We start from the raw sequence: 27790 nt of genomic DNA on the forward strand, positions 1-27790 counted from the left end.
GCGCGAGGCGCGCAGCCCCGGAACTCGGCTCGCCGCCGCCGCCGCCGCCGCGCGCGAGTCACCCCGGCTGATGACGGATCATTAAGAAGAAGTGGCCTTAGCGTCCCCGTCCTCCCCCCCCCCCGCTCCCTGCTCCCCGCCACCTGGCGCCTCTCTTTTAGAGCAGAGGATGCGCGCGGATCAGTGGCGGAAGAGGGGCGTGCGCGCGCGCGCGTGTGGAGATGGTGATGGAGATGGACCGGGAGAGGTAGGCGAGTGGGAAGCGCTCCTCTGATCCCGACGATCCCCCTCTCCATCTCCTCCCACCCCCCACCCCGCATCATTTTAAAAAGCAGCCCTTCCCTAAAATTTGGTACCCAAGTTTGACTGCACTCTCTCTCCCCCCCCCCGCCTCCCAGCCATCCTCCTCCTCTCCCGATCCCCAACTGCAGGCATCTATTTCTCTCTCTATATATATATCAAAGGAGACTTCACTAGTTTCTCCTTGACAGGGGCTGATCTGTTAACCCAGGAACTACCTAGAAGGTTGGTATCATTGTGGAAGAAAATCCTTCATTTCCTGTGTGCTCAGTAAGTTTTTTTTTTTAAACCAACAACCCCCCTTTCCCCCAATTTATTCTGTCTTGTTGTACATTTGCTTTGCTTGTGAGGTTTTAATGACATAAAAACACTAAATGGAAAAGGAGACATTTGATTTTTGTGTTGGTATGCTAGAGTTTTTTTTTTATATATCTATATCTGCATTTTAAAGTTGTGGCGTTTGAAGACTTGGTAGAAATGTGGAGAACATTTTGTAGCTCATATATGGAAATACTGCATTTACTGTCACCTACCAATAAATCTGTGATTTATTTCAATCATGAAAATAATTTGTGAGTTGCTTCCAGATAAGTATATATAATGTGTATTATTTTGTTTTAAAATCCAAAATACAGGGAAGGATAGACAAAGACTTACCTGTTACACATTAAATATAGTTCTGCATTGAAACAGATCACAGTTTTGTAATTCTATTTGCATGCCACCTTTGAGGGAAAATACTTTAAAAAAATGCATTTGTAATTTTCCCATTGTCTAATTATAAATTTATTCAATGCATTTTTTTCTAGTGTATATTAGCAAATAATTTGGCAGGTAGTAATTATCATAAAGTTCCTGGCACTTGTTCACTGGTTAACATAACTTTTCAACCTTTTTAGGACCATTTTCCACTTAAGGCTAGCCATATTTGAATTATGTTTGGCTGCATATATATCCTAGCAGGGTCTGATCTTAGAGTTAGTCCTTATTCATTTATTTAGAAATTATATTGAAGTAATTTACCTTCAGGCATCAAGAAAAAAAAAATGATCTGATCTCGGTAACCAAGGATATATGAAACATCTCACTGAGTTTTTCCAGCTATATTTTTGAGGCAATCACACAGTCACTAAGGAGTAGTAGTAGAAATTTAATAATGAATTCAACAAGGTGCTTATTTAGTAAGATAAGTGAGAATGAGGCTAGCATTTTCATATTTATGACTAATTTAAATAGAGCTGCTAACTTACAGAAGGCTTAAAAAACATATACCCAACTTCATTCTACACCCAAACACATGTAAAATAAATAAATAAGCAGATCCCCCAGTTAGGCTAGAAAACATAGGTGCGAAGAAAAAATAATAATGCATAAGACAATAATGTAAACTTGCATATCCTGATACATTCAGCATGGTTCTGGCATAAGTAATTTAGTGCAGATCCGTTTGCTTTAACCACACAGATATTACAAAATGAATTAACAGAACAGTTGTACTGAGGGGGCGGAACCCCATATTTTCCCTTTGAAATATGAAGTGCAACTAACTTGAAATGACACATGGAAGCCAGTGAATAAGTCATGGGAAATATTAATATTTGAAATGTATTGTATTTAAAATTAATCAGAACTTCACCCCACTCCACTTTAGCTACCTTTCTCTTATCTGTAAATACCTCACTTTGGATTCCATCAGTTTGATTCAGCATTTTGCCATATTTTTAAAAGATATATGGAACCATATCTTGACACCTTGATCTTAACACTTTGACTGGGGAGTAGTTCCCATTGATTTAAATGAAATTTATTTCCAAGTTGAGTGGCTTAGTATCACAGTCTTGATTTTTTTTTTAAATAAAAACCCGCAAGCCTTTGAAAGTCAAATGTAGTAAGAATGACACAATATTAGAAGCAGTAAAAACTAGCAACAATCCAGCACAGAATTTGGGGTGCATAAGCCAAAAGCATGTCCAAATCTGTGTTGGGTGGTGATGCTTAATTTTATTTTACACTTCACTAAAAGGAAAAGAATTTGGAGGAGTCAATGAACACAAACACAACACTCCAATCCATTCTTATACTATCCATAATGTAACAACTATTATCTAATGTATTTTATAATTAGACTTATGTAGAAAGGGATGACATGTTATCTTACCTATATAAATACACCTTATTATGTGTAATATCCAATATTCCCCCTCTTCCTATATGTAATATATTTATAGTGCAGCACATTATTTTTGTACATTACGGCTATAAACCAATTAACTGAAATTCCTCAGTAAGTGGTGGCCTCAATACAATACATTGCTTAATATGCTGTCATATGTTGCAACCAGCACAAAGGAAGAGAACACTTTTTTGTTAACGTATTTCACAGCAAAATGTGGATCTGGGTTATGAGGTTTAAAAAAGTGCATTTGCAATTATTATTACTATTTAGTGCACCTTATAGAAGCAAAGTGATCGGAGCAAGAGCTTCTAGCAAAATGGCACAAAGGTTAAACCCAGAACGTTGACAGCCATAAGGCAATCAGAATTTTGCCATTGATTCCAGTGGGATGGCCTTGTGTTCTTATTAGGTGTACTCATGATATCACTGTTCATTTGCATCACTTTCTGGCCTTTCTTGGTCTTGTAGATTTAAGCCTAGCTCCTTTATGTATGTATTCATTAGGTAGGACTAGTTTCCTCTGGACTTAACTGTTAAAAGCAACATGATACTTCTTTGAGCTGGAAGAGAAACTTTTGGTTCCACTCAGCACTCCAGCCACAGTGTTTCAATAGGGTCACAGTTGGGGCCTTATCTTTATCCTGCTGAAGTCTAAGAGAATCATGCCTTGATGATCTGGCTTCTCAGACCTAAACATATTTTCTGGAAAATAAACACTGCAGATTTTTTTTTATTCCACGTATGTGTGCATAGAATTTCACTTGAGGTTTGTCTTCCTTGTCAGTGAGTGTGTTTAGTCAAAGCATTAGGAACTCAGTGTCATGGTGTTAAGCTCACAGAAAGTATTTACAAGAGTGGCCCTGGGCACTCGTCTCCTTTACGTAAAGGTTTTATTTAGGAAGCAAGCAGAAACGACAATAGAAAGGGGAACACGTGCAAAGACCTGCTGCAAGGAGGCAGAGGACTCAAATCTAAGATAGTATCACATGATGTGGCACACTGTAAGAAATATTTGCTTCTGCAAAAACATGATCGAATTCGGATAAAGAAAAAGACAAAAAAAAAAAAAAGCATTTTAGTGGTTTATTTTGCACTTCACCAATACATACAGCCAGATCCACAGCATAGTTAAAGTAGTGTATTTGGGTTTAAACTAATTTAATCCCATTCATTTGAACAAGGTTTGTTTTAGCTTGTAGATATATATGTATGTGTGTGTGTGTGCGTTCTATTTAGCGACATCACATTTTCTTGCTTGTTAGTGCAGATTATATTTTCCATACAGTAAAAATGTTCTTTATATTTTTAAACCTACAAGCAGGATGTAAACACATTCTGTATTTAAACATTTCTTGGTTCCGTCAAAGAGTATGCTCACAAATGTCCTGTTCATCAGATTTGGAATTAAAGTGGAGAGCTATGAGGGAAGAGAAAACAAACTCTTTGCAGTACCATATCTGTAGCTTCTCAGCATCTATATGTATGTGTGTGTATAAATACAATTACGTCCATTAGTAAAACATAATATCAGTTTTGAATATGAATCTTATTTGTGATTTTTAAAAGTTATTTAAATTCTTATAAATGGTAAAATTATATATAATATTATATTCAGGGAAAATCCTATTAAGGAACAACAAAAAGAGCCATTTATGTTAAACCTATTAAATAAAAGAAGGTACAAATTATAAAATTTTAGCATCTAGAATACACACACACACACACACACACAGAGAGAGAGAGAGAGAGAGAGAGAGATGAAGCAATCACTTTATACATTTAGGAGATTAAATCCACAATTATTTTGCCCTTTTACAGATAAAACATCAATTTAGCAGTCATATTTAGATTCCTCCCCAGTAACTGAAATATTGTGTATTTTTTTTTTTATGGGGAAAACTTGATTCTGAAAAGTAACACTCTGTCTCACATCACACATACAAATCCATGCTGAATTAGTCTTCTTTGCACTGTCAGATACTAAAATATCACTATGAGGAAATAAATCATTTATTTGAAGCCCATTCTGTTTTATGCCAGATTCTTCTAGCTGCATTCATTTCGAAGTATTGGTTTTAACCTACAACGGTTTCAAACCTGTGTATCTTAAGGCCTGTTTTTCCTCCTGACCACTAAGATTTGGGAAAGAGGACAACTGCAGGTCCCATAATTCCATCGTGTGTTCTGTATTTAGGCCCAGCTCTTTGAAGTTCTCTACTTTGAGAAGCCTTCAGAGCCTAGTGTTACCAATATTCAGAGAAATAGTTTTCATTTGAAAATGCATTCCATTTGATTTTGCTATGGTTAACTTTCTCTCGCTTTTACTGTGGCCTCTATTTTGTGGTTGTAATGTTACTGCAATAATTTTGACAACCTGGGATTTTAGGATAGATAAATCGGTAGATGTATACTTTATGTCAGGCTGTCCAGTTACAGAGAATTTGCTTAATTTTTCAGAATCCCTATATAAAAAATGAAGTGTAGCAAGATCACTGTGGGTTCACTTAAACAAATTGGTTTGCTGTTTATTCCAGTGCTCATCTCATGCATGCAAGCAGAAACCATTTAGAACCCATCTAGCACCAATTTTAACAATTTGAATGACTCAAAATCAGCATACATGAAAGTATTTTATTTTTGAGATCAGTTTCTAATATTGCGTTTAAGAACAAGTCTTTATTCAAGAATTCACATGTAAGCTTTGACTTCCCCTTACCCCATGGATACTATCTATGTTTACTCAAAAGTAAGGCATTCAGTTCAATGGAACTCACTCCCAAATAAGTAGATATAAGATTTCAATCTTAATGGGGTGTAAAGCAGTTTAAAATTTCTGAAAAAGGCAGGCAAACCTTATATAGGGCCTTAAACCTGGATGTTGTAATGTAATGTACATGTACTCACATGGGAAAGCTAAAAACACACAGGTCAGGATTTGTTCCTGTCTTCTAAATAATGAAAGTACATATTGATGGAATATAACAACTGATGATCAGCCTAAGACATGAAGCAAGTTGCACTGATTTTCAAGTAAATGTTTGTTTGGTCTGGGATACCAATTTGGTCTGAACAATTTCAGAATAAAAAGCTAACATTACACATAATGAAAGAGCATTGCTAATATCATCCTATCTCCTGAACACTTCTTTTTGATTGCAAGGTCAATCTCATTTGTATGATGTTGGTGACATACATAGAAATGAATACAGAACGCTTGCTAGTGGAACTTCCAACTGTGCGGGATTTTTTATTTTTAGTTAATTTTACTTATCAGTTGTGTCAGTGCGTTCTGGGGGTGGGAAGCTAATAGTCAAAAACAAGGTTTGTGTGTGTGTGTGTGGAGGCAGTGCCACATACAATATGTGAATTAATCACCTAGTATTTACTGACATTATGGAGTTTTGCTTAGCTAGCTAGATATATGAAAATACAGACCCAGACCTGAAGGATGGCTAAAATTTCAGACCTGTTCACCTTCATCGGAAGAGTGTGAAAGTAATCAAGAAACAATATTTCCACACTGTTGTTTTCTAGAGTTGACTCTGAGTTGTGTGCTCTAGGTCTTCATCAAACTCATTTTCAGTGGCGTAGCGTGGGGGGTGCAGGGGGGCCGGCCGCACCGGGCGCAACATCTGGGGGTTAGGGTTAGGGGGCGCAAATCCATGGGTTAGGGGGCGCAAATTACTTGCCTTGCCCCGGGTGCTGACAACCCACGCTACGCCACTGCTCATTTTTGTTCTAAGCAAAATGGCTGGGATTCCTAGGAAGCCTGAATGCATTCATGAAACTATGTCCTGAGACTAGATTCTAGAGAGCTACTGGGGCCCCAGGGCCTTGTACTTCCCCAGTGGGCACCTCCAGTTTGGATAGCAGATCACCATGTCGTATGTCAGGGATTGGGAAGCAATGGTCCTTCCAATGTTGTTGGGCTCCCAGTTCCCATCAGCCTCAGCTTCTCCAATGTTCAGGGATACAGCAAGATGGAGTCCAATAATGTTTGGAGGGTCTCTGGCTCCCCATTCTGAATCATAGAGTTGGAAGTGATGCTGAGAATTATCTCGACCAACTCCCTGCAATGCAGAAATCCTTTGCTCAATGTGGGGTTCAAACTCACAGCCCTGAGATCAGGAATCTCATGCTCTGCCAACTGAACTTTCCCTCGGGGCAACTGAGCTATTCTGGTCATAGGCATTTAGACTATCAGTGAGCAACTTATACTCAATTAATCGATCTTACGTTCATGTCAACATATTTTAAACCAGGTGTATGGTATAAGTTAATGTCATTTAGGGCATATGGTAAATAACAAACATCCTCCGCAGGCATCATGAGTTTAAAAAGGAAAGCATTGAACAACATTTTCTTTTTCTCCTCGATGTTTGTATTTTGAAAGATTTGCATTTTTATTCTTTTTTAAGGAATGTGACTGACTACTCAGGTGAAACATTCATTATAAAGCACTCACTGTAAACAAGATGAATCAGGTCTAGAACAATTTTCCCCCCTTCCCAAATTCTTTTGGTTAAAGAAGTCAGTTATTACTTGTCACAACAGTAGGTTAAAAAGGCAGACAGAAATGTAATTTTAAAGTTAGCAGTTCTTTACATTATACTTGAAGAACAGTCTCACGGGGGAGAGAAAAAAAAAGACATGGTACATTGTTCTCTATGTCATTTGTTTAAATGCAAATTTCAGGCGCTGACTTAACACCAAAAAAAGAAAAAAAGAAAGGCGGGTTCTGCAGTAGCACTGGTGTTAGAGACCCCCCCCAGCATATTAAGAACCAGTGACAAAGGAAAATTTAAATTCACACAGCTGATATTCAGATTGCTTGTTGCATGTTACAGCTTTAATTCCTCCTTATTTCTTTTCCCTTACTCATTATGGCTAGTAGTTTAACAAGCACTTTTTGTATGCAAAAACCTTATCCTAACAGCAAACCTGTGAAACAGAGCCTTACTATGTCCATTTCTCTGAGAGGCCTTGACTTGCCCATTGCCACTCGGTTACAATGACTGATTTCAAATTCAAGCCCATATATATATATATATATATATATATATATATATATATATATATCTGATATATATATATATATCTGATCCTGTGTCCACTCCAACAGACACTGATATTATTCAAGCATATTTTGTAATGCTTATTTTATTTTTTTAATGTTTGGGACTTTTAACAAGTAGAGCCCATGAGCTGTGACACCGTATGCGTCTACATTTGGAAACTTCTGACATCTCTGCCAGTGACCACTTTAAAAACAAAACAGTCCATAATATATGCAGGATAATTTATATATATATCATCTATGTACCCTATAAATGTATAAACATATTAGATAAGTCATCCTTAAAAGAATAGCTTGAGTCAATATATTTATTTTTTCTTGGATCTGTAGCTCACCTGTGCTCCAAGTAGCTCATGGTAGCTGGCATACACAACTCTCTCCCCCTCTCTATATTATCATCACAACAACTTTGTCTGAGAGTTTAGGCTGAGAGCTGGGGACTCACCCAGTGAGTTTCATGTTCCTGTCGGGACTTTAATCTCGTCTTCCAGGCCCTAGTCTAACACTCTAACCACCACACCTCACTGACTGTCTAACATTTACACATCTAACTTCAAAGTAGATCCTAATATAACATGTACAAATAACATGATCTTCCCACTTCTCTTACAGAATAAGTTTGTGTGCATGTTTACTTATCAGCAAATGTTATTGAGTTGAATGACACTTACTCCTCCCAAGTAAACATTATCAGGGATAAGTTCCACGGAATGCAGTGAGGCTTACTCCCTGTATAGGATCAGGCTATAAGAGAACAATTAAGACTACAATCCTATACAATGCTTTAACTCAACAGGGATTGCTTAGAGCAAAGGTCAGCAAACTTTTTCAGCAGGGGGCTGGTCCACAGTCCCTCAGACCTTGTGGGGGCCCAGACTATATTTTGAAAAAAAATAAAATGAATGAATTTCTATGCCCCACAAATAACCCAGAGATGCATTTTAAATAAAAAGGACGCATTCTACTCATGTAAAAACACGCTGATTCCCAGACCGTCCGCGTGCTGGATTTAGAAGGTGATTGGGCTGGATCCGGCCCCTGGGCCTTAGTTTGCCTATCCATGGCTTAGCTATATAGAATTGTTCAGTCCACGACAATAAAATAGTCATATAGTTCTAAATAGGGAAGTCCCAGAGTAGCAGTTGGTGGGGCTTCACTTGCATAAATGATCTAAGGCTTCTTGGACTGCTTTTATTTCATGGAATATAGCCTTGTTTTGGGCTTCTAGGGCTGTAATGCACACTTTACAAGGGATTAAGTTCAATGCGACACAATGTGACTTTGAAATTAATAAGGAGAGGAATTCACCATAGTGCTATGACAATTGTTTCATTAGCACAAGAATTTCAGCTTGCCAGATGGAACAAGACTCCGTCTCCTCTCTGGGTAAACTATTCGGGGAGTGTGTGTTCTCCTGGACACCCCCCCCCCCCGAGAAAATGTGGTGTGTGTTTGTGGCAAATGGGGAGGGGGAAGGAAAGTGAGGTAAGCCCCAATGCACTAGTGGAAGTCTGTGTTCTGGCTTCTGCTAGTTGGATTTGTTAGTTGAATCCAGTCCAATGTGGTTAGAGCAGCTTTATACATAATATTTTTCCAACACAGAGATAAGTTCTACATTCAAAAAAGAAGCACACACTTCTGTACAAAGTGCACTGCAAGAACTTCTTTAACTGATGCACGAGTTAGCAGTCCATTCTGTGTGCCGGTGCAGACTTGATTCATGATGTTGCATTATAATCTCTCCCTCTGATTAGGAAGAATGAAATGTGTGAAGGAGTCTTTAGCTTTTAGAACAGTTCATATATATAAAAAAATATGTTTGACAGCTTCCCTCCCACCGAAGGCCTTCAAAGCAGCATGCAAACATTAAATTAAAACACACACAGAGGCAGTACAATAATCAATCAGAAAGTAACAAAAATAAATTAACATAACAAACAAAAAACCAATGCACGCACACACAAATACCAAACAAACCCAAATATCAAAATAATGAATGAGGGGAAATTCCCTGCCAATCAAAGTCCTCATGAGCAGGGCTGGCTCAAGACATTTTGCTGCCTGAGGGAAAGGAGAAGATGGTACTCTCCCATTCTACATACGTATATATGCTAACTTGACTGCTACTTACTTCAGCACTGGCAATGGGATAGTATCCTCCACAGCATCTGAGGACAGCAGGCTAGTTAGGGGGATGCTGCCTCCCAGCTTGGGCCACCTATGAATAATGAAGAACCAGCCCTACTGATGAAGCATAAGTTTCCACTGAATATCAGAAAGCCTGTAAAGTGGGAGGAAGAATCTCCTGGGGGATGGATTTCCAAAACCTAGTTGCTGCCACAGCCCCCCATCTCATACCACTGCCAGCTGCACCCCTCTGAGCAATGGGAGTGGGGAGGGGCTGCATCCTTAACCTTTGCGAGAGTTCGTTATGCTACTGTTTCTTTAAATGTGATGGGGTACTGCTGGTGGCGCTGTGGGTTAAACCACAGAGCCTAGGACTTGCTGATCAGAAGGTCGGTGGTTCAAATCCCCACGACGGGGTGAGCTCCCGTTGCTCGGTCCCTGCTCCTGCTAACCTAGCAGTTCGAAAGCACGTCTAAGTGCAAGTAGATAAATAGGTGCCGCTCTGGCGGGAAGGTAAACGGCATTTCCATGTGCTGATCTGGTTCGCCAGAAGTGGCTTAGTCATGCTGGCCACATGACCTGGAAGCTGTACGTCGGCTCCCTCAGCCAATAAAGTGAGATGAGCGCTGCAACCCCAGTCAGCCACGACTGGACCTAATGGTCAGGGGTCCCTTTACCTTTACCTTTACCAAAACATGGTCAAAGTCCAGATTGGGTTTGAGTACCCCCTACCTTTACCATCATACTTCCATCCTCTCTCTGAGAGATGCACTTGGAATAGGACCTCCACTGACAATCTTAGTGGGTAGACAAGTTCATGTGGCATAAGGTTATCCCTTCAATATCCCGGTCCCAAATGTTATAGGGCTTTTAGAAGCCACGAGCAGCAATTTGAATTGTACTCTAAAAAATAAAAAAAAGCCACGGCATGGGCTTAAAGCAGTTTGGCCACAGTGTTATGCACCAGTTGCTATTCCTGAAAACTTCTGAGAGGAAGGCCTTTGTAAAGACAATTCCACACCAACCATTTGATGTACTAACTGAGACACAGTCTCTCTCTCTCACACACACCTATGCTCTTTATCTGTCACCTGCAGATTACCAGCTGTATTTAACTTTCCCCCCATAAGTTATTCCGGTGAATTGCCTTCAGCAAACGCTTTTCACAGCATTAGGGCAGAACTAGGCTACAAAAGAATATTAATCTAATACATTCCAGAATTCAAATCCATGTGATTAATAAGCATTATCTATAAATAAGGCCCTAATGATTCTTTGGCAATGTTGTAAACACAAGAATCAGAGGCAATTATTGTCATTATTGTTCTGCAAGTACTTTCTGTGAATACCAAATGGATATTGCTGTCCAGCTTCTTGGCAAATGTATATCTAGTAACGAAACAGATGTCAGCCAGCCTGGGCTGCCTTCAATTACACTTGCCCAATGCACAGGGTGTGTAAAGGAAGAAGGAATCAATTTATTGAAGGCAAATAACCTGCTGGTTGAAACTGTCTCCCGGTCCTTATTAACCCACTTAAAACGTACGTTTTACAGTAATGCTAGAGAACTCATTTTCATCACCCTGTGAAGCAGACTGGATGTGCAGTGACCATGATTATTAGTACAGAATGGACAGTTGGATCATGGATGGATGGATAGATAGATAGATCGACAGATAAACAGCAGCAAAAATTGTCCTTGCCTTATCTAATACATGCAATGGAAAACTGTAATGAAGGGTGAAATATGAAAGCTGTTTTAGCATGATATGGAAAACAATGCAGACCAATAAACAATATTTTTTACAAAAGAGAAAGGTCTGGTTAAGCTTTCTGTAGAGCATATAGCTATGCCATGGTCCAAAACTCACATTTAATTCTTACAGCAAAGGATATTTTTGTTGTTGAATCCAAGTTATTAATTCATTGAGCCCTTTTAATTGCAAAGTATTTCATATTCTTTATCATTTCCATCCTCAACAGTTTCGTGGGTAAGGTAATTTTGAATTTCCATTTTTCAGAAAGAGAAATTGAGAAATTTGCCAAATTAGTCTAGATTAGTGGGAGAACAGACCTTCCCAGCATGTTAGAAGTGGTATGAGCACACATTGTCTTTCCTTGGGGGTGGGAGCCTCAGAATGAATGGAATGTGTGTTGAAACTACTCTTAGCACATTTAGTAATGGCTCTGTTTAGATGCATCTCTGAATTGAGGTTTAGCATTGCATACATAAACATCAGGCTCTTTTTGTCCTCCTCTTATGTGGCTGTGAGGAGATCAGAAGCTTTTGTTTCCATTTTCAACTAACCACAGTTACTTGTTGCCCCACTTCTCATGTGACACTAAACATGAGCAGGAAGGAAAGAGTTCGTTTCACTTTCCATGAAAGCTGGCTTGTCATTACGCCTGAACCAGAGATCAGAACAAACAGAGATTTGTGGCTGTCTGGCTTATTTAATTAATCAGAATTTGTTTTAAACCACCATCGCTGGTTCATAGGCAATGACAAATCAGGGTGTGTTTTTTTTTGGGATTGTGAAATGAATTCTGTCAAAAGCCTTCTCTCAGCTTTGTGGGAGAAGGAAAGGGGAGAGGATAGTTCACCAGCCTGAGACTCACATCATCTGCTTCATGTTTGTGTGTGTAACCTTAGACTAGGGAAGAGCAACCAGTTGAAGTCCCAAAGGCCTCAAGTGGTCTCTCCCAACTCTACAATTCTATGATTCTAAGTTACGGTATCCACCTCTGCACTAAATCATGGTTTAGTGCTATGTGCAAACATAGCCACAAAGTCCAAAAGCTGTACAAATTTAAGCTAACTTCAAACCTTGATTGCTGGTGCTGACTTGTTTCCCTAAACAATAGTTATGTTTAAGCAAAAGGCCTGTATTTAAACATAATACTCCATTATTATTATTATAATATTTTTTTTTAAAAGAAGAAGTAAAAGGATCTGATCTTCTCTTCGTCAAGCCAAAGGAGAAAGTATGGGAGACTGCATGCCCTTGACCCTTGTGCATGATAACTGCAGACATAACTATTTGCCTTTGCCTTTAGATGATGGGAACAGGATTGGGGCAGCAGTTTGGATGCTGATTTCACCCAGCCCCATGGGCCACTTACACAGCTGGCTGGGGGCACCTGTACCTGTCAATCACTTGGCAGCATCATGATTGCAGTGGAACTTTGCCATTTGCAGACCTGCTTGAATTCAAGATAGACTGAAAAGGAAAAGGGCCTTTGAAGTGATCAGCTCCAAGTTGAGCTTCTGAGTGGCGCCAGTCCCAGCAAGACTTGCATTGGGCACCATCTGAAAAAGCCCTGGATGTAACTCCCACTTGCAGAGGAGCATTTAAGACTCTTGATTGCTCCTTTGGAGCAGTGGCTATACCCACTCTAACTGGGGTCATATGATGTCACGTGTAGGGCAGCTGGGGAATAATGACCTTTGGCCAAATTAGGATCCCTTCTGGGTCTAGTTGGGCCTGTGAGCCAGAGGAATCCCCCTGACCAGGTTAAATACTGACCAGGTATTATAGCATTAGAGATACCGACCAGAAATAATCTGTCATCTTTACCATAATATATGCAGCACCAATTTTCATATTAATAGCTGTCTGAAGAACTTTGACTTTTGATATCTCACACGATCAATCTCAAAAGCACCAGTGGGAAAAAAAAATCATTATACTTAGCTTCCCCTTAATTTGGTTGGTGGGGAATTGCCATAATATTACTACAGCTGGGATTATTGATGTTAATGGCAGACAATAACATTTCAGAAAGGTTTTTTTTTTGGGGGGGGGGGAACTGGTGGCAGGTACCATAATCTAGTTGCCTTCACATATATTATCAATGGGCATAGCTATCCATAGAACATAAAACTTGGTTGCATTCTTGATCTGCCTTTTGGACCACATGAGCACACCCAAGTTTCTCTCATTGGGGCAAACAGCTTGGAAGCAGAGGGTGTTTATTGGACAAAATGGCACAAATAAGTGAGAATAATTGTTTTGTGAATGCTTTCTGAATGGATTTTTTTAATAGCACAGGCATGTCATAGACCTAATTGGATTCAGCCCCCCACCCCCCAGCAGCTTCTATTACATTTTAAAAACATAGGTACAGTAAGCTGCCTTATTCCTAGTCACAACATGGTTCTATGTGGCTCACTATTGTCTATATTGACTTACAGAGTCTCAGACATAAGCGTTTCCCAGTCCTAGCTGGCAGTACCAGAGGCTGAATTAAAGATCCAAAAGGCCCTTAAAGAAACAAACCATGGGAGAACCGAATCATGTGCCTTCTGCTCCATGCCTAGTTTGGCCCTTAATTGAAACACCCTCCACCTGCCTGCCTGCCTTCTTCGTACAGGAAGCTTCTGCCATATATTGCTTCACTGATGAGTGAAGTTCAGACTTAGCCCAATGGGTAAATGGGAAAAAGGAGTATTATTATTTTTTGCATTATGGATGCACTGAATTCTTTCTTTCTGGTATTTTGGGCATATCAAGCACAAGGTAGATTATGCAGACAATGTGTTAATTTTTAATACTTTTTTTTTTGCATTCATAGGTATGGCCTGTGCTTAGTTTGCAATATCAAAGGCATGATGAAGCCCTGTAGAAAAATAGAACTGCAAGCATTCCTCCATGGAAAAGTAGATTGCATGGATCCCCATCAGCTTCTGACACAACAAGGACAAATTGGCCTTGTAGCCCTCCACCCCAGGCTGTCTCCCATGTATACTACTTTTACCCTGCATTTAAATGCACACCCAATATACCGCAGACTGCCTATTGTTTCATTTAATATGTACCGCAAGCCACTGTCTTCCCAGGGCAAGTAGGATGAGGTTGTACAAATGTACAGAAACATGAACAAACTTAAATAAGTAAAATAATGGCAGATGTCCAAGTATGGGCGGTGGGTTATGAATGCAGTAATCCTGAGTCAACTCATCCCTTAGGTTAGAGTGAGTTTTATACTCCTTCGCCAAACAACTATCATTATTCTTGAGAATGTGGTCATCTTCTGTTCAGCACAATAGCAGTCATTTACACATGCCATGCTAGAGTTCAATATCTGGGCCTGGAGGAAAATGACTGGCAGTAGCAAGATGTAGCAGGATTCTTGCTCAACACTGACTGGCATCCAGTTGGCCAAGAGTGTCACCATCTTTGTAAGCTGTCTATAACCTGACTAAGCCACTGGGAGGGAGAGGAAGAGGAAGAGGAAGAGGAAGAGGAAGAGGAAGAGAGTCCTGTGTTGTGGCCAAGAGACCCTGGAGTATGTTCTCATTTCAGGCAGGACATCAGCCAGGTTAAAAACACTTGCTACTTCCAACCTGCCAGGCTTCTGAGGTCACCCTTGCCCAGAGCTAAATGCCAAGAGAATCCTATTGCCATCCCTGCTGCTAGGTTAACAAACCACTATGATGAGCAAAGGAGGCTAAGGTGGAGGGTCCAGTGAAGGGATTCAAGACAGGAGTTTGCAAAACAGACAAAATTACAAACTTGGAGAGTCAACTGTGCCCAAAAACACAGCAGGAAAGTTGGAGTATTGGCAAGATTCATGTTTGGGCAAAGTTTTTGTGGGTAGCTTTAATGAGAGTGAATGGGATGCGGGTGGTGCTGTAGTCTAAACCACAGAGCCTAGGGCTTGCCAATCAGAATGTCGGTGGTTTGAATCCCCACGATGGGACAAGCTCCCATTGTTCAGTCCCAGCTCCTGCCCACCTAGCAGTTCAAAAGCACGTCAAGTGCAAGTAGATAAATAGGTACCAGTCCGGCGGGAAGGTAAACAGCATTTCCGTGCGCTGCTCTGGTTTGCCAGAAGCGGCTTAGTTATGCTGGCCACATGACGCGGAAGCTGTCTGTGGACAAATGCCGGCTCCTCGGCCTATAGACTGAGATGAGCGTGCAACCCCAGAGTCATCTGCGACTGGACCTAATGGTCAGGGGTACCTTTACTTTTACTTTTAATGAGAGAGAGAGAGAAAGAAAGAAAGAAAGAAAGAAAGAAAGAAAGAAAGAAAGAGAGAGAGGGGAGAGAGGTGTGAATTTCTTTTTTTGGGGAAAGATTTAAGCATTTACATCTGATTCTTTCCTCACAAAGGGTGGTGTAAATTGGGGAAAATGTACATAAACGTTTTGCACACACACACAATATAAATCAACACAAGCAAGATATGAAGGATCCTTATAACACTTCTCCGAGCTCCAGACAAGTCACAAAATGTATCCGAGATTATTATTATTTTCCTGTTGGCAAAATGTGCATAATAGGTTGACTATGCACCTAAAAAAGCAATTTGAAATGTATGTGTGAAAAGTGATAGTGTCTATTTGTGCAGTACCCATATTATTGCTGCTCTTATTCCAAGCAATGCAAAGGAGAAGGGTGCGTGTGTGTTCTTCTGCAACCGGCAAGCAGGATATATATGTTTTGTGATTACAATAAGTGCTAGTTTGAACATGGTGCAGTGTTGGGGAATGACACTCTTTCTTTTTAATATTAATGCTATATAGTTTCTCTATTTAGTTTATCTTTCCTTTTAAATCATACTGCTATTTCCCCTTACATTTGAATATTGCAGAAATTGCTTAGCTCTTGTTTGTTATATTCAGAAAAGATAAACAAAATTCATTTGCTTAACCTTCTTATCGGGATGTATATTTAATAATTAGCGAGCCACAGTCCTCCAAGACTGATCCAAGACGAGCTTCATTTACCCAATGGCATCCTTCCTTTCCTCCAAGAGCTCATTTCTGCTTTACACTAAGCCTTTGAGGTAGGTTAGGCTGCTCATTTCCGTAGGTTAGGCTGAGAAAGGACTTGCAAAAGGCTACGGATCAAGTTTCATGGATGATCTGGGGTCTGAATGAGGTTGCCACCTGCTAAATCAATACATGTAGCCACTGCAGCACATTTGCTTTCTATGTATGTGAACAGGATATGTCTTATTGATTTCCAGAGTTTTAGATCAGGCCAAGTGCCCAGCTGTGAGGAAAATGATAAAAGGAAACCTTTTCCTTGCCCGTTTCCATACAACCTGTTTATTGAGAATTCATCCTGGTTTTTGTTTGCACAAAGTTTGCAGGAAGGCTGTATGATGTTGGCTGTTTATTAAGCATCAACTCTGATTTGCTTGCACAGAGATTATACCATGTCACACCATACAACTATTTCCTCACACTTTCCAGTGCATTTCCCCATCATTTTAATTTCTGTAAAAGATCAGGTTGTGTTGTTGTTTTTTTGTGGGGGAAGCAGCTATGTTGTGCAAGAACACCAAATCCATTTTAACGGCGCAACCTGAATTTTCTTGTATGCAACTGAATCCCACCCACAAAATAGAAATGGCCTGGATGCATGCCTAGACAAAGCTCAAATGTGACTACTAGCAAGGTAGGTGTGATATAAGTTGTTAGAACAGCTCCCCTTTTATATATAAATCCTCATGCAGCGTACTCCTGTTATTCAGAAATATTCCACGAAGGCAAAAAGTGCAACGTGTAAAAGGATAAAGCTGAAGTATAAGCTCTAAATTAGCTATACGATGTATTTAGGTAGGTGAGGAGATAGATAGATAAGCAAATTAGCTAAAACACTGATGGAGTACAAGATGCTCTTTAACATGCCAATTATTGACTCAATAGATTGTTACGGCTTCCAAGCTATTAAGGTCTGCTGTGTCAATGTGTACTTGGGGACTGTTTAATATGCAGACGGATGGTATGACAGGCCACAACTACTATTGTCTATCACATCAGTCGAAATACATGCATGCATACTTTGTACACTTGTTAATGATGTTGTGCGTGCATAGCTGATTTTAAGGAATAATAAGACTCCAGCATTTCTTTTCAGTCCTAAGCTCCCCACCCCAAAGAATTCCCTTTTTAGGGCCTGAAATGGATACTAAGAGTAATTCCAAGTAATCAGTTCCTATCAAATTTGCAAAATTAACTATTCCATTTTTGCATGTGCAAAAGGGATCAGAACGTCCTGTTTTCTGTTGGAAGAGTGTCAGGTTTGTCCTTTGTTTTGTTTTTTATGGGGAGGGGTAAAAGAGAAAATCTTTTCTTTATTTCATCCATAATCTTCTTCAGTAGTAATTAAGTAAGCTTATGCTCGCTACCTAAGAGAACTGTTAATACAAGATAAGTGGCATGACTTTTTTTTTTGGTAAAATAAATATGAAGTAAGTCTTTGATTACTTACTAAGTTGTGGTATCTGTAACTTGTTTTCACAATGCGAAAAATGGTGAAGTATAAGATGCAATATGAAAGACTCATTTGATCATCATAAACAGGGGAAATCAGGATTTTTCATTTGGTTTTCAACAACTTTTTATTCATTTATTAAGATAGGCGGAACCAAGTCTTGTGTTTAATAAGACACACTTTACCAATTTGCAAGCCAAACATAAAACTACAATGAAAACAAGAGTGAATAAACTCTGTCAGAAAAATATTTTGGGGAGCTGCTTGTGTAAGTATGGTGCCAATTTCTTAATCTTTCAGACTTTTAAAATCACATTTCTATATACATAAGCATCTAGCTATGCACATCAGCCCACCCTTGGAGCAGGCAGACTGAAACATACATTGTCACGGTTATAAACTGGCTGTTGATTCTGAGCACAGTTTAAAATACTATTTTTGATGCTTAGGATGTATTGTTGATGTTGTTGTGGTTTAGTCGTTTAGTCATGTCCGACTCTTCGTGACCCCATGGACCAGAGCACACCAGGCACTCCTATCTTCCACAGCCTCCCGCAGTTTGGTCAAACTCATGCTGGTAGCTTCAAGAACACTGTCCAACCATCTCGTCCTCTGTCGTCCCCTTCTCCTTGTGCCCTCCATCTTTCCCAACATCAGGGTCTTTTCCAGGGAGTCTTCTCTTCTCATGAGGTGGCCAAAGGATTGGAGTCTCAGCTTCAGAATCTGTTCTTCCAGTGAGCACTCAGGGCTGATTTCCTTCAGAATGGATAGGTTTGATCTTCTTGCAGTTCATGTGACTCTCAAGAGTCTCCTCCAGCCCATAATTCAAAAGCATCAATTCTTTGGCAAATAGGGTGTATTATAGTTATATGATAGCAACTACAGTACATATATTAAAAATATAGCACTGTTTATAAAATCATTATTGCTTCAAATGTTTCCAGCATCCCAAACAGGTTATGGGGAGGTTTGTATTAAAGGTCAATTTTAGTCCTGGGAAGTGTAAGTCCAGGGCTCAGGAAGAGTTCTTAAGATGCAAGCACGGCTGGTAGTCCCTGGCATCGTGTAATATATTCATCTCTCTGCACAACAGTTCAAAAACAATGATGAAAAATGGAATAATATTCAGAGAAGGATCACAAACATGATAAAAGGTCTGTGAGGGTAGTGAAATAGAAAAGAAAGTTGAAGGAATTAGGTATGTTTAGCATGGGGGAAAGAACGAAAGGATGATGATTAAAGGAGTTTATGTTGACATCTTTTGAAATACTTAAAAAGGTGTCACAAAGGGGAGACAGAAAAACGTTCCCCATCTCCATTGAGGATAGGGCGAAAAAGCAGTGGATTTAAATGGCAGATTTAGATGAAATATTACAGAAACATTGTGGACACTTCCAGATGTGGCTGTTAAGCGCTCTGAATCATGACATTTGGAGATCTGTAACTCACAGGTTCTGGATGTTAATGCTGCTGGCTCAGGTGGCTTAGCAGGAATAAAAAAGGAAACAGATACTGTGGCTCCGAATTCATGTGGGGGAAAATATCTCTGCTTGGGGGAAAAATATTGTGTACTTCCTGGGCCATCGCTCCTGCTTTTGGCGTGTGGCAGTGGTGCAACGAGTCTCCCTTGCAGCAGAATCTCCCTTAGTGGTGGCGGCGGTTCATAAGAAAGTTATGTTAGATACAGGGCATTTTGCTCTGTGGCAGTTTTCCTTAGCTCCTCTCAGTGGCGTAGCGTGGGTTGTCAGCACCCGGGGCAAGGCAAGTAATTAGCACCCCCTAACCCGTGGATTTGCGCCCCCTAACCCGTGGATTTGCGCCCCCTAACCCTAACCCCAGATGTTGCGCCCGGTGCGGCCGGCCCCCCCTGCACTCCCCACGCTACGCCACTGGCTCCTCTTCCTCATTTGTGAATGCTTTCCAACCCACTCTGTACAAGCAGAAATTGGAGGACTACTGATCATCACACCCAAAGCACACTAAGGGTGGCACGCAGAATTCCAAGTTCCACATGCGCCAGCTGGGTAGGATGAGCTGGAATCACTCTACTGATTTAAAGAACATGTGCACATGCACATGTGTGTGCACGCACATGCGCACACACAGAGCAGATGGGCTGTGTGCAATGGCCTTCACTGTAACTTCCAACTATGAAGTCACTGCTCAAGAAATGTTGCATGCACATAGGTAGGGTGGAACATTCGTCGTAAGTTTTAAACCTATGGCGATTGGTCATGAAACAGCACTGTTAAGTCCCCCAGGCCTCCATCCAGTCAGGGTTGCTTTATCATTAGTAAATAACAGACGGCGTGTCTAAGTGTGTGTCACATTTTGTTATGTTCAGCAGTCATGTGTTGAAAGAAGACCTGTATATTATAGTGATCTCTGCTGTGGGACACATAGCAACTCCATTGGCTCCCTGTGAGCAGTGGTGTAGTGTATATGGGGCCCACACAGATGGTTGCCCTGGGCGCAAAATTTTTGGGGCACAAAATTTCAACTCCCAGTGCTGTCTCAGTACAGCTGCACGATTCTGTTCCTGGGCTCTGTTGCTGGGCTCTGTTGAAAACAGCATCTCCATGCAAACCAGGATGTGACCTCACCCTCCATGGAATGACGTCCCTCCCTCACGTCCACCCCTCCATGCAGCCCCGGGTGCTGACAACCAGTGCTATGCCACTGCCTGTGAGTGGAGGGTGGAGCATCCTTTCAGGAGAGTACCGTAGTTGCTGTTGCTGTATTATCTTACAGTTCAACACTCTGATCACTTGTATGGAAAGAAGTTGTCTGGGAGGGCTAAACTTCCCTCTTGCAATGCCAGTAGGTAGAGATTGCTGTTGTTTGCAAGGAAGGTTACGTTGTGCTCACTTTCACGTGCTCAGATTGAAGCACTACCAACACCCCAAAGGAAGGAAGGGAGGGCAGGAATTGTAATACAGATGATCAGTTAATTTTAGCAGCAGAGCATGATGACAAAGCAATCTGTTTTTTTATGTATTTAATTGTAGATTTTATTGTTGTTAGCTGCATTTTGGATGGAAAGGTGGGATATAAATGTAGCCAGCTGATATATATGACTCCTTTTTCTTCCCTTTTTTATTTTTAAAAAAGGTCCTTACCCCATCACATTCCCCTAAAGTCATGTAGTACTTGAAATAAATAAATGGGAAATCATATTTTAATTTGTAACAGCAGATCGAGACAGGAAATTTGTAGCTTAACACATATTTTTTTCCTGTCCATATATGCCTCTGTTAAGCCTATTGTATCATATCTTATTTGGATTTGTGGGCACCCAAATGAATCTGACTTAATAGCTAATGAGATCTAGTATACTTTTTAAAATCCATCATCTGGGCGCTAAAATAATGAAAGCAAAAATCAGCCTAAAGCATTGTGTGTTTCCTCACTTCCCTGTGCTGCTTAAACATGGATGGATTTTTAATAATTTATTTCTGTGGTTCCTCTCCAGGGAATAGTTGCCAAAGGCTTTTCATTTTGTGTTCGATGCTTGCATTAGAAGCTTACAAAAGATGCACACCCAATTTACGCACGTGCAGAATGGCACACAAAGAGCATCTTTGTGTGTGTGTGTGAAATATGCAAACATAAATCTGGGTTTAGAGTGGGCAAGGGAGAAAGAAAGCTGGCGCTGTAAACACTTTGCTCAGATGAATGTTCCGTGGAGGTAAATAGGGCTTGCTTCCATGTAATAACAAGCTAATTTGTATAGTGTGTAGATGGAGAGCATGCGATGTACAGGTGTAGGTCTGGATGTTACTCTGTGGATTTCAAGTTAAACCTGTTCATTCCACTGACAGGCTTTCATAGATCTGAAGCAAAGCCCAGTGGCAAGAACAGCCTTTCCCAATTTGGGGCCCTCAGTATGCTTTGGACTGCAACTTCCATTAGTCCAAGTCAGATATCTTATCCAGAACCTTTAGCCATTAGCCTGATTCTTGAACCTTTAATTTATACGTACCAATGTTGACAGTGCACAAATAAATACAGGGCAACAATTATTGGAAGAGACCACAATTTTTATTTTTAATTTACATTGGATAGAAGACATACATAGCTAGCAGTACCACTGCCATACTACTGTGAAAGATCTTCCATAAGTTGTGGGTGCAGCTTTGTAACCCAGCAGGGCTCTTAACCAAAGCCATCAGTTCAGGGATCCCTGTGTTTATAGACCTTTTCCACTCAGATTCCTTCCCTTAAATTCCAACTCATTCTAGTAGGTGAGAACACCAAATTCCAAATTCTGAAAAGTAGAGTGAAGGGTCTAGCATTTGCCCAGTCTGTTCCAGTTTGAAAAATTGTAGTTTCTCTTTGTAGGATTTATTGGGTTTTATATTTTATTTTGGATGCAGAATTTTGGTAGAAATGCTGTGAAGTGAGGCAAGAACATCTATATTTGAAGACTGCTGGGAAGTAATGCTATTGCTTTAAGAGAGGGATGCTATGGCCTAGTCCTTACAGATGGTGAAACTACCTATTGCACCCACACTTGCTTGCCCTTCCTTCCTTAAAAAACTATGCAGCTTCTTATGGTTGCAGCTTGATAGGTGTGTGTGTTTGTGTGTGTGTGTGTGAGAGAGAGAAAGGGTTTTTTTTTAAGAAAAATATTTTTATTGAAAACTTTTAACAACACAAATTATCAATCAACATCACCAATTACATTCCCCCCTATTTTTATTCCCTCCCCTCCCCTCCCTCTCCCAGCCCCCCCAAGACTTCCCTCAACTCCTCTGATTTGTTTATACATAATTTTCTCTGCATATTATAGAATTGTACATATTGTTGCCTTATCCACCGTATGTTCTACTAATAAATATGTGGATGTTTATTCAAAACCTGCCAAGGAATCCAAATCATTTTGTTGTCCTTTAAAATAATTTGTAAGAAGTTCCCATTCTTCCTTGAAGTCACTGTTGTCCTTCTCACGTAGTTTGCATGTCAGCTTTGCCAATTCCGCATAGCTCATCAGTTTTTCTTGCCATTGTTCTTTTGTTGGGATTTCCTCATTCTTCCATCTTCGTGCTAACAAGACTATTGCCGCTGTTGTAGCATACATAAATAAGTTCTTTGTTTTTCTTGGCAGATTTTGTCCTAAAATCCCTAAGAAAAATGCTTCTGGTTCCCCCCCCTCAAGGTCATTTTAAACATCTTTTTCAACTCATTATATATCATCTCTCAAAATTCTTAAACTTCTCTACATTCCCACCACATATGATACAAAGTACCTTCTTTTTCTTTACATTTCCAACATGTATTTGACCCAGTTTTATACATTTTTGCCATCCTTACTGGTGTAACATACCATCTATACATTATTTTCATATAGTTTGAGAGAGAGAGGGAGTTTAACCCCTTTCCATGTACAATTTTCCTGATCAAAATGCCTCTCTCTGTTGTAAGGAAAGAACTTGGGGAGGTAGCAGCTATGTGTATAAAAGAGACAGAGATTTTGATGGGGAAAACAATGCAGGGGAAAAGGTTAGACATCCCCTTACCCTGCTGCTGTTTTGATCAAATTGGCCGTCCACTGTGACTGCATTTCATTTAAGGAAAGCAAGGTCTCCAGTCAGGGATCTCTCCCGCTTAACATTTACTTTCACCCGAGAGATTAAATCTGCATTGACTGTACCTCCTCAAAATGCTGGAGGGAACTTGCATTAAGAGAAGCAGTCAATGCAAATAGATAACTAACATGTGAGGGAGAAAGTTAGGATGGGTCCATTTCCTTCTGTGTGTGAGGATACACTTATTTCATTTAGATTTATTTATTAGGGATCTATGGCTTAAAGTGGTGCCACCTCATATGCCAAGTGAAATTAAAACAAATTAAAATTAAAATTTGATATATGGATATTTTTTCTTTGCTGAATTTCACACTGTTGTAAAGCATTGCTCTGGCTCTGGTGGGTAGGTAATAAATGCCATTTGAATTGGAAATGATGTTGGGCAGTCATAGTGAATGAATGCTGTGATAAACAGGAATATCAGTACCTACAGATTTTAAAGGTAGCTGACCTGTTGTACCACATGAACATCTGTCCTTAGTACAAGTCAGGTCACTATTCCATGTAGCCCAGGCATGTTGAATTTGGCTAGCAGTAACTTCTCAAGGCTCCAGGCAGATGTTTTCTCCTGGCCTCTTGCCTATTTTTCTCCCTGAAGATCCCTGCAGATTTGCTTTTTGTCCCCATATTCTTTGGATCATCACCTTGCGGAGGTTGCATGGAACTTTTTGCTTAGATGCCCAAAGGATCCACTCTTCTTAGATTTTGTCCCAGGGCGATTGGAGACACAAATCATGTCACAATTTAGCTTTCCAGCTACCCACATCCCCTGCCCTCTTACCTGAGATACCTTTTAAATCAAAGGAAGCCAGGAAATGAATCTGACATGTTCTGTATGTGCCATACATTGTCTACCGCTGGGCCACAATCTCTCTTCCACTTTTTTTGTCTCAGTAGTTTAGGTTCTTATCAGATTACAGTGGTACCTCGGGATACATACGCTTCAGGTTACATATGCTTCAGGTTACAGACGCCGCTAACCCGGAAATAGTGCTTCAGGTTAAGAACTTTGCTTCAGGATGAGAACAGAAATCGTGCTACGGCAGCGCGGCGGCAGCAGGAGGCCCCATTAGCTAAAGTGGTGCTTTAGGTTAAGAACAGTTTCAGGTTAAGTACGGACCTCCAGAACGAATTAAGTATTTAACCCGAGGTACCACTGTAGATGGTTTTTTTTTGCCTCAGAACAGAAACAAATTGAATTGCATGCAGCCCTGCCTCTCACAGTCTTTTCACCAGTAACAAGAATATATGTTGAAGAAGAAAACTTTCCCCTCAAGGCTTTCCCAAGTCAAGTCCTTACATGTGCAAGAACTACCCCCACCGCCAAAAAAAGTCATCTTTACAGGTATATCTGGAGATTCTTTGTACATGCAATGCAAAATACTTCCTCCTGCAGATGAAAATTTGTTTCTTACTTTTTGAGGCCACCTGCTGTTTTTACTGTCAGGGCTTCCAAGCCTATCATATGCCCTTCATTCCTATTATGGAGTCATCACTTGTCATAGACTGAATTTTCCAAAAATGCATAAGTATGAGAGAAAGTATCTTCAACCAACAAAAAGAATTCATGTTTGTCTGTCTTTGGAATTGTTTGATGGCTTTTCTTTTTTGCTTTTCAAAAACTGGGAGGGAAGACGCGATTGACATTTTCTAATAACGAAAGTTTCCACAAGGAACAGATTTCTTTATTGCCAAGATATAATGGGTGTTTTTCTTTTCTTTCATATATATATATATATATATATATATATATATATATATATATATATTAAGCGAGACTCTTCACTTCGGCACTATAGTTTAAAAAAAGTGGTTACACCCTACAATGCAGTATTCGTTAAGCAATTAAGTTACTGACAGGCTTTTTACATTATTTACCATGATGAAAATATATGTTTACTCAACCTGAGTACAAATCAACACAAGGAGGCAGAAGTTCAGAGTAAATTTGACTAATGATGTTGTGTTTTCATCCTTGGAAATAAGAGGGTGGGAAAAAGCCTTCCTGCTTTTGATGCTGTTTTGTCTCTGCTGGAAGGGATCCGAAATGATCCAAGCTGTCATGTGAGAGCTCAGTGAAGCTGAGATCCCCCTTGATTGCATCTGAGTGCCACTCTCAGATAACTACTGCCTCCCAAATAGAGATATGGCACACTTGTAAATGGTTAAAACAAGACACGACGGAGAGGAATGGCAACTCTGAAATCAAGGCCATTTTAGTTTGATATTTGACCTACAAAATTGATAAAGTTCTGCCTATAATACCCATATCTTCCAATCAAAGCTGTTAATGATCTATGGTTTCCTTGTAGACTCGTTCCAGGTTTCTGATCATGGGGTCTTTGAAGTTTCAGAAGTCCTGTGTGTTCCAAAGTTATTCAACATTCACAACCTCGTTGGTGGATCCATTATGTGTGAGCATCTTGATCATTCTCTAAGACATGTTTTCTTTTTAAGTTGTTCTGTTTTTGAAAGATGAATTTGCCTAAACATGAGGGGATATGAATATTTGGCAAAGTGTAGAAGACCCTGTTAAATGTATTAAGGGAGCTTTCTTTATAGAGCAGAATATGTTACATAACTAAGAAATTAGAAGGAAATTCACTTCTACTCATCAAAGCTAAACCAAAGTACTGTTCCTTTGATAAGAAACTGACACAGATAACCAGATCATCACCGGTGTCCTTGAAGTTCAGATAAGCTTCTGTGCAGTAGATGAAGGTTTTTAAGTCTAACATTGTCAGGGAGAATACTGGTGTTTACATTGTACAGAGTAACTGAGGTCCAGAAAGTAGTATATGATTTACTGCACAGGCCCAAAGAATTTATGCTGAGTCAAAAGCCAGAAAGTTCAAATGAAACCTTTTATATGGAAGTGGCAACAATAAGTAGACTTTATTGTTGCCATTGTGTGGCTAAACTTGATATACATCTTAACTAACTAACCAATTAATTTTCTGGATTTATATCCCATCTTGTCCCCAAAGGGTAAAGGATGGGTTACATCAATAACATCAGAAACTAGTGGCAAAACAAAATACAGGACATATATACTAAAATTTCTAATAGCTTACAAAATGTACTTGTGAGTCACTGCTAAAGATACATTTTGCTTCAGTGGCAGTTATTACTGTTCCTATGGATGCATGTGAAAATAGGTTATGTATTCTCTTGTGACTTTTAATATGTCATTTCCCCCACATGCGGAAAAATAACTGTATGTGTGCAATTTTGAGGGTAAAAATGGCAGGATGGAAGGAAGTCAAACAGTCATCTTCTATTCTCTGGTGACTCTTCCATTCTAGTCTGTAGCCACCCCCAAGACTCCTTTTCAGGAAAACAAATAAGCAAAGAAGGGGAATAATTTCTTGGTGTTATGTCTAGCTTGGCTATTGCATTCAGCAATGTTGCAAATAACACCTAATGACACACCTAGAAGTAATACCTAGACTTTGACTGCAATTGTAAACCCATGTACCTGAAAATAAATGTCTGTGTGTGCCCAGTCTAGTACAGAATTATAAGTATACACTTGTGGTCCAAGGTAATAAAAACTTACTTCGTTGTTATATGTTTAGGTTCCTGGTGTCAATGAACTTCATGGACTTGCAGAAATAGAAGAACGGGGAAAAGTAAGGCTACCTGTGGTGTAATTAGAATTATGATCTGTCCCATTGACAATGATTTCCATTTAAGCATTATTAAAATCTTGATCGAGAATATACTTTCAGTCTAACTGGAACTGGGCAATTTATTCTTAAATTCCACTATAATATGTACTTCGTTTTTCAAAAGAGCTGTGCCTTCTGGGAAACCCAGAACTGATTCCAACTATCTGTCTTAAGCAGATCCAAGAAATGTTTGCATGAAACTAGATGCCGGAAGCCAGAAGGCCTTTCATAGGCACACTTGTGTGATGAGTCGTCTCCTCCTTGTCACAAAGTTGCATCATTTTTGGCTATGGCCTGCGTATTTTTGGAATGCAGCATTGAGAGGAAATAATTGGCCAATCCTGAATTTTAGCCAAGAGTTCTGAACTCCTACCTAACTCTTGTCTTTCTTCTTCATATTTGTCATTTCAATCTGCCAGCGTTTCAGTCTTCCAGCCCAAATTCTTTCTATGCAATTTAATAAAGTCCTTTTTTTTTTGGGTAGTAATATCCCAAATGTGTTTTGGAAAATCGTATGGAAAGTCTTGTAGAAGGCGTATGAATAATTGCGCTCACAACATGTCTGTCAAACATACTGGGGAATAATCAATTAAGTTTTGCTCAGAGTAGACTCATTGAACAT

At 39.9% G+C, this 27790-nt stretch overlaps 1 long non-coding RNA gene across 3 annotated transcripts; it reads left to right on the top strand.

Annotated features, from left to right (window-relative positions):
- On the top strand, positions 1 to 27790 carry LOC309367863. 3 transcript variants are annotated; one of them, XR_014167391.1, is made up of 4 exons: positions 1 to 247; positions 399 to 537; positions 25821 to 25911; positions 27076 to 27790. It is a non-coding gene; the product is annotated as an uncharacterized lncRNA (long non-coding RNA). The 3 variants fall into 3 exon arrangements; XR_014167392.1 differs by having other exon boundaries at positions 492 to 537; XR_014167390.1 differs by having other exon boundaries at positions 1 to 537.

Source organism: Podarcis melisellensis (genome assembly GCF_964234715.1).
Source record: "Podarcis melisellensis genome assembly, chromosome: 4".
Classification (NCBI taxonomy): Eukaryota; Metazoa; Chordata; class Lepidosauria; order Squamata; family Lacertidae; genus Podarcis; species Podarcis melisellensis.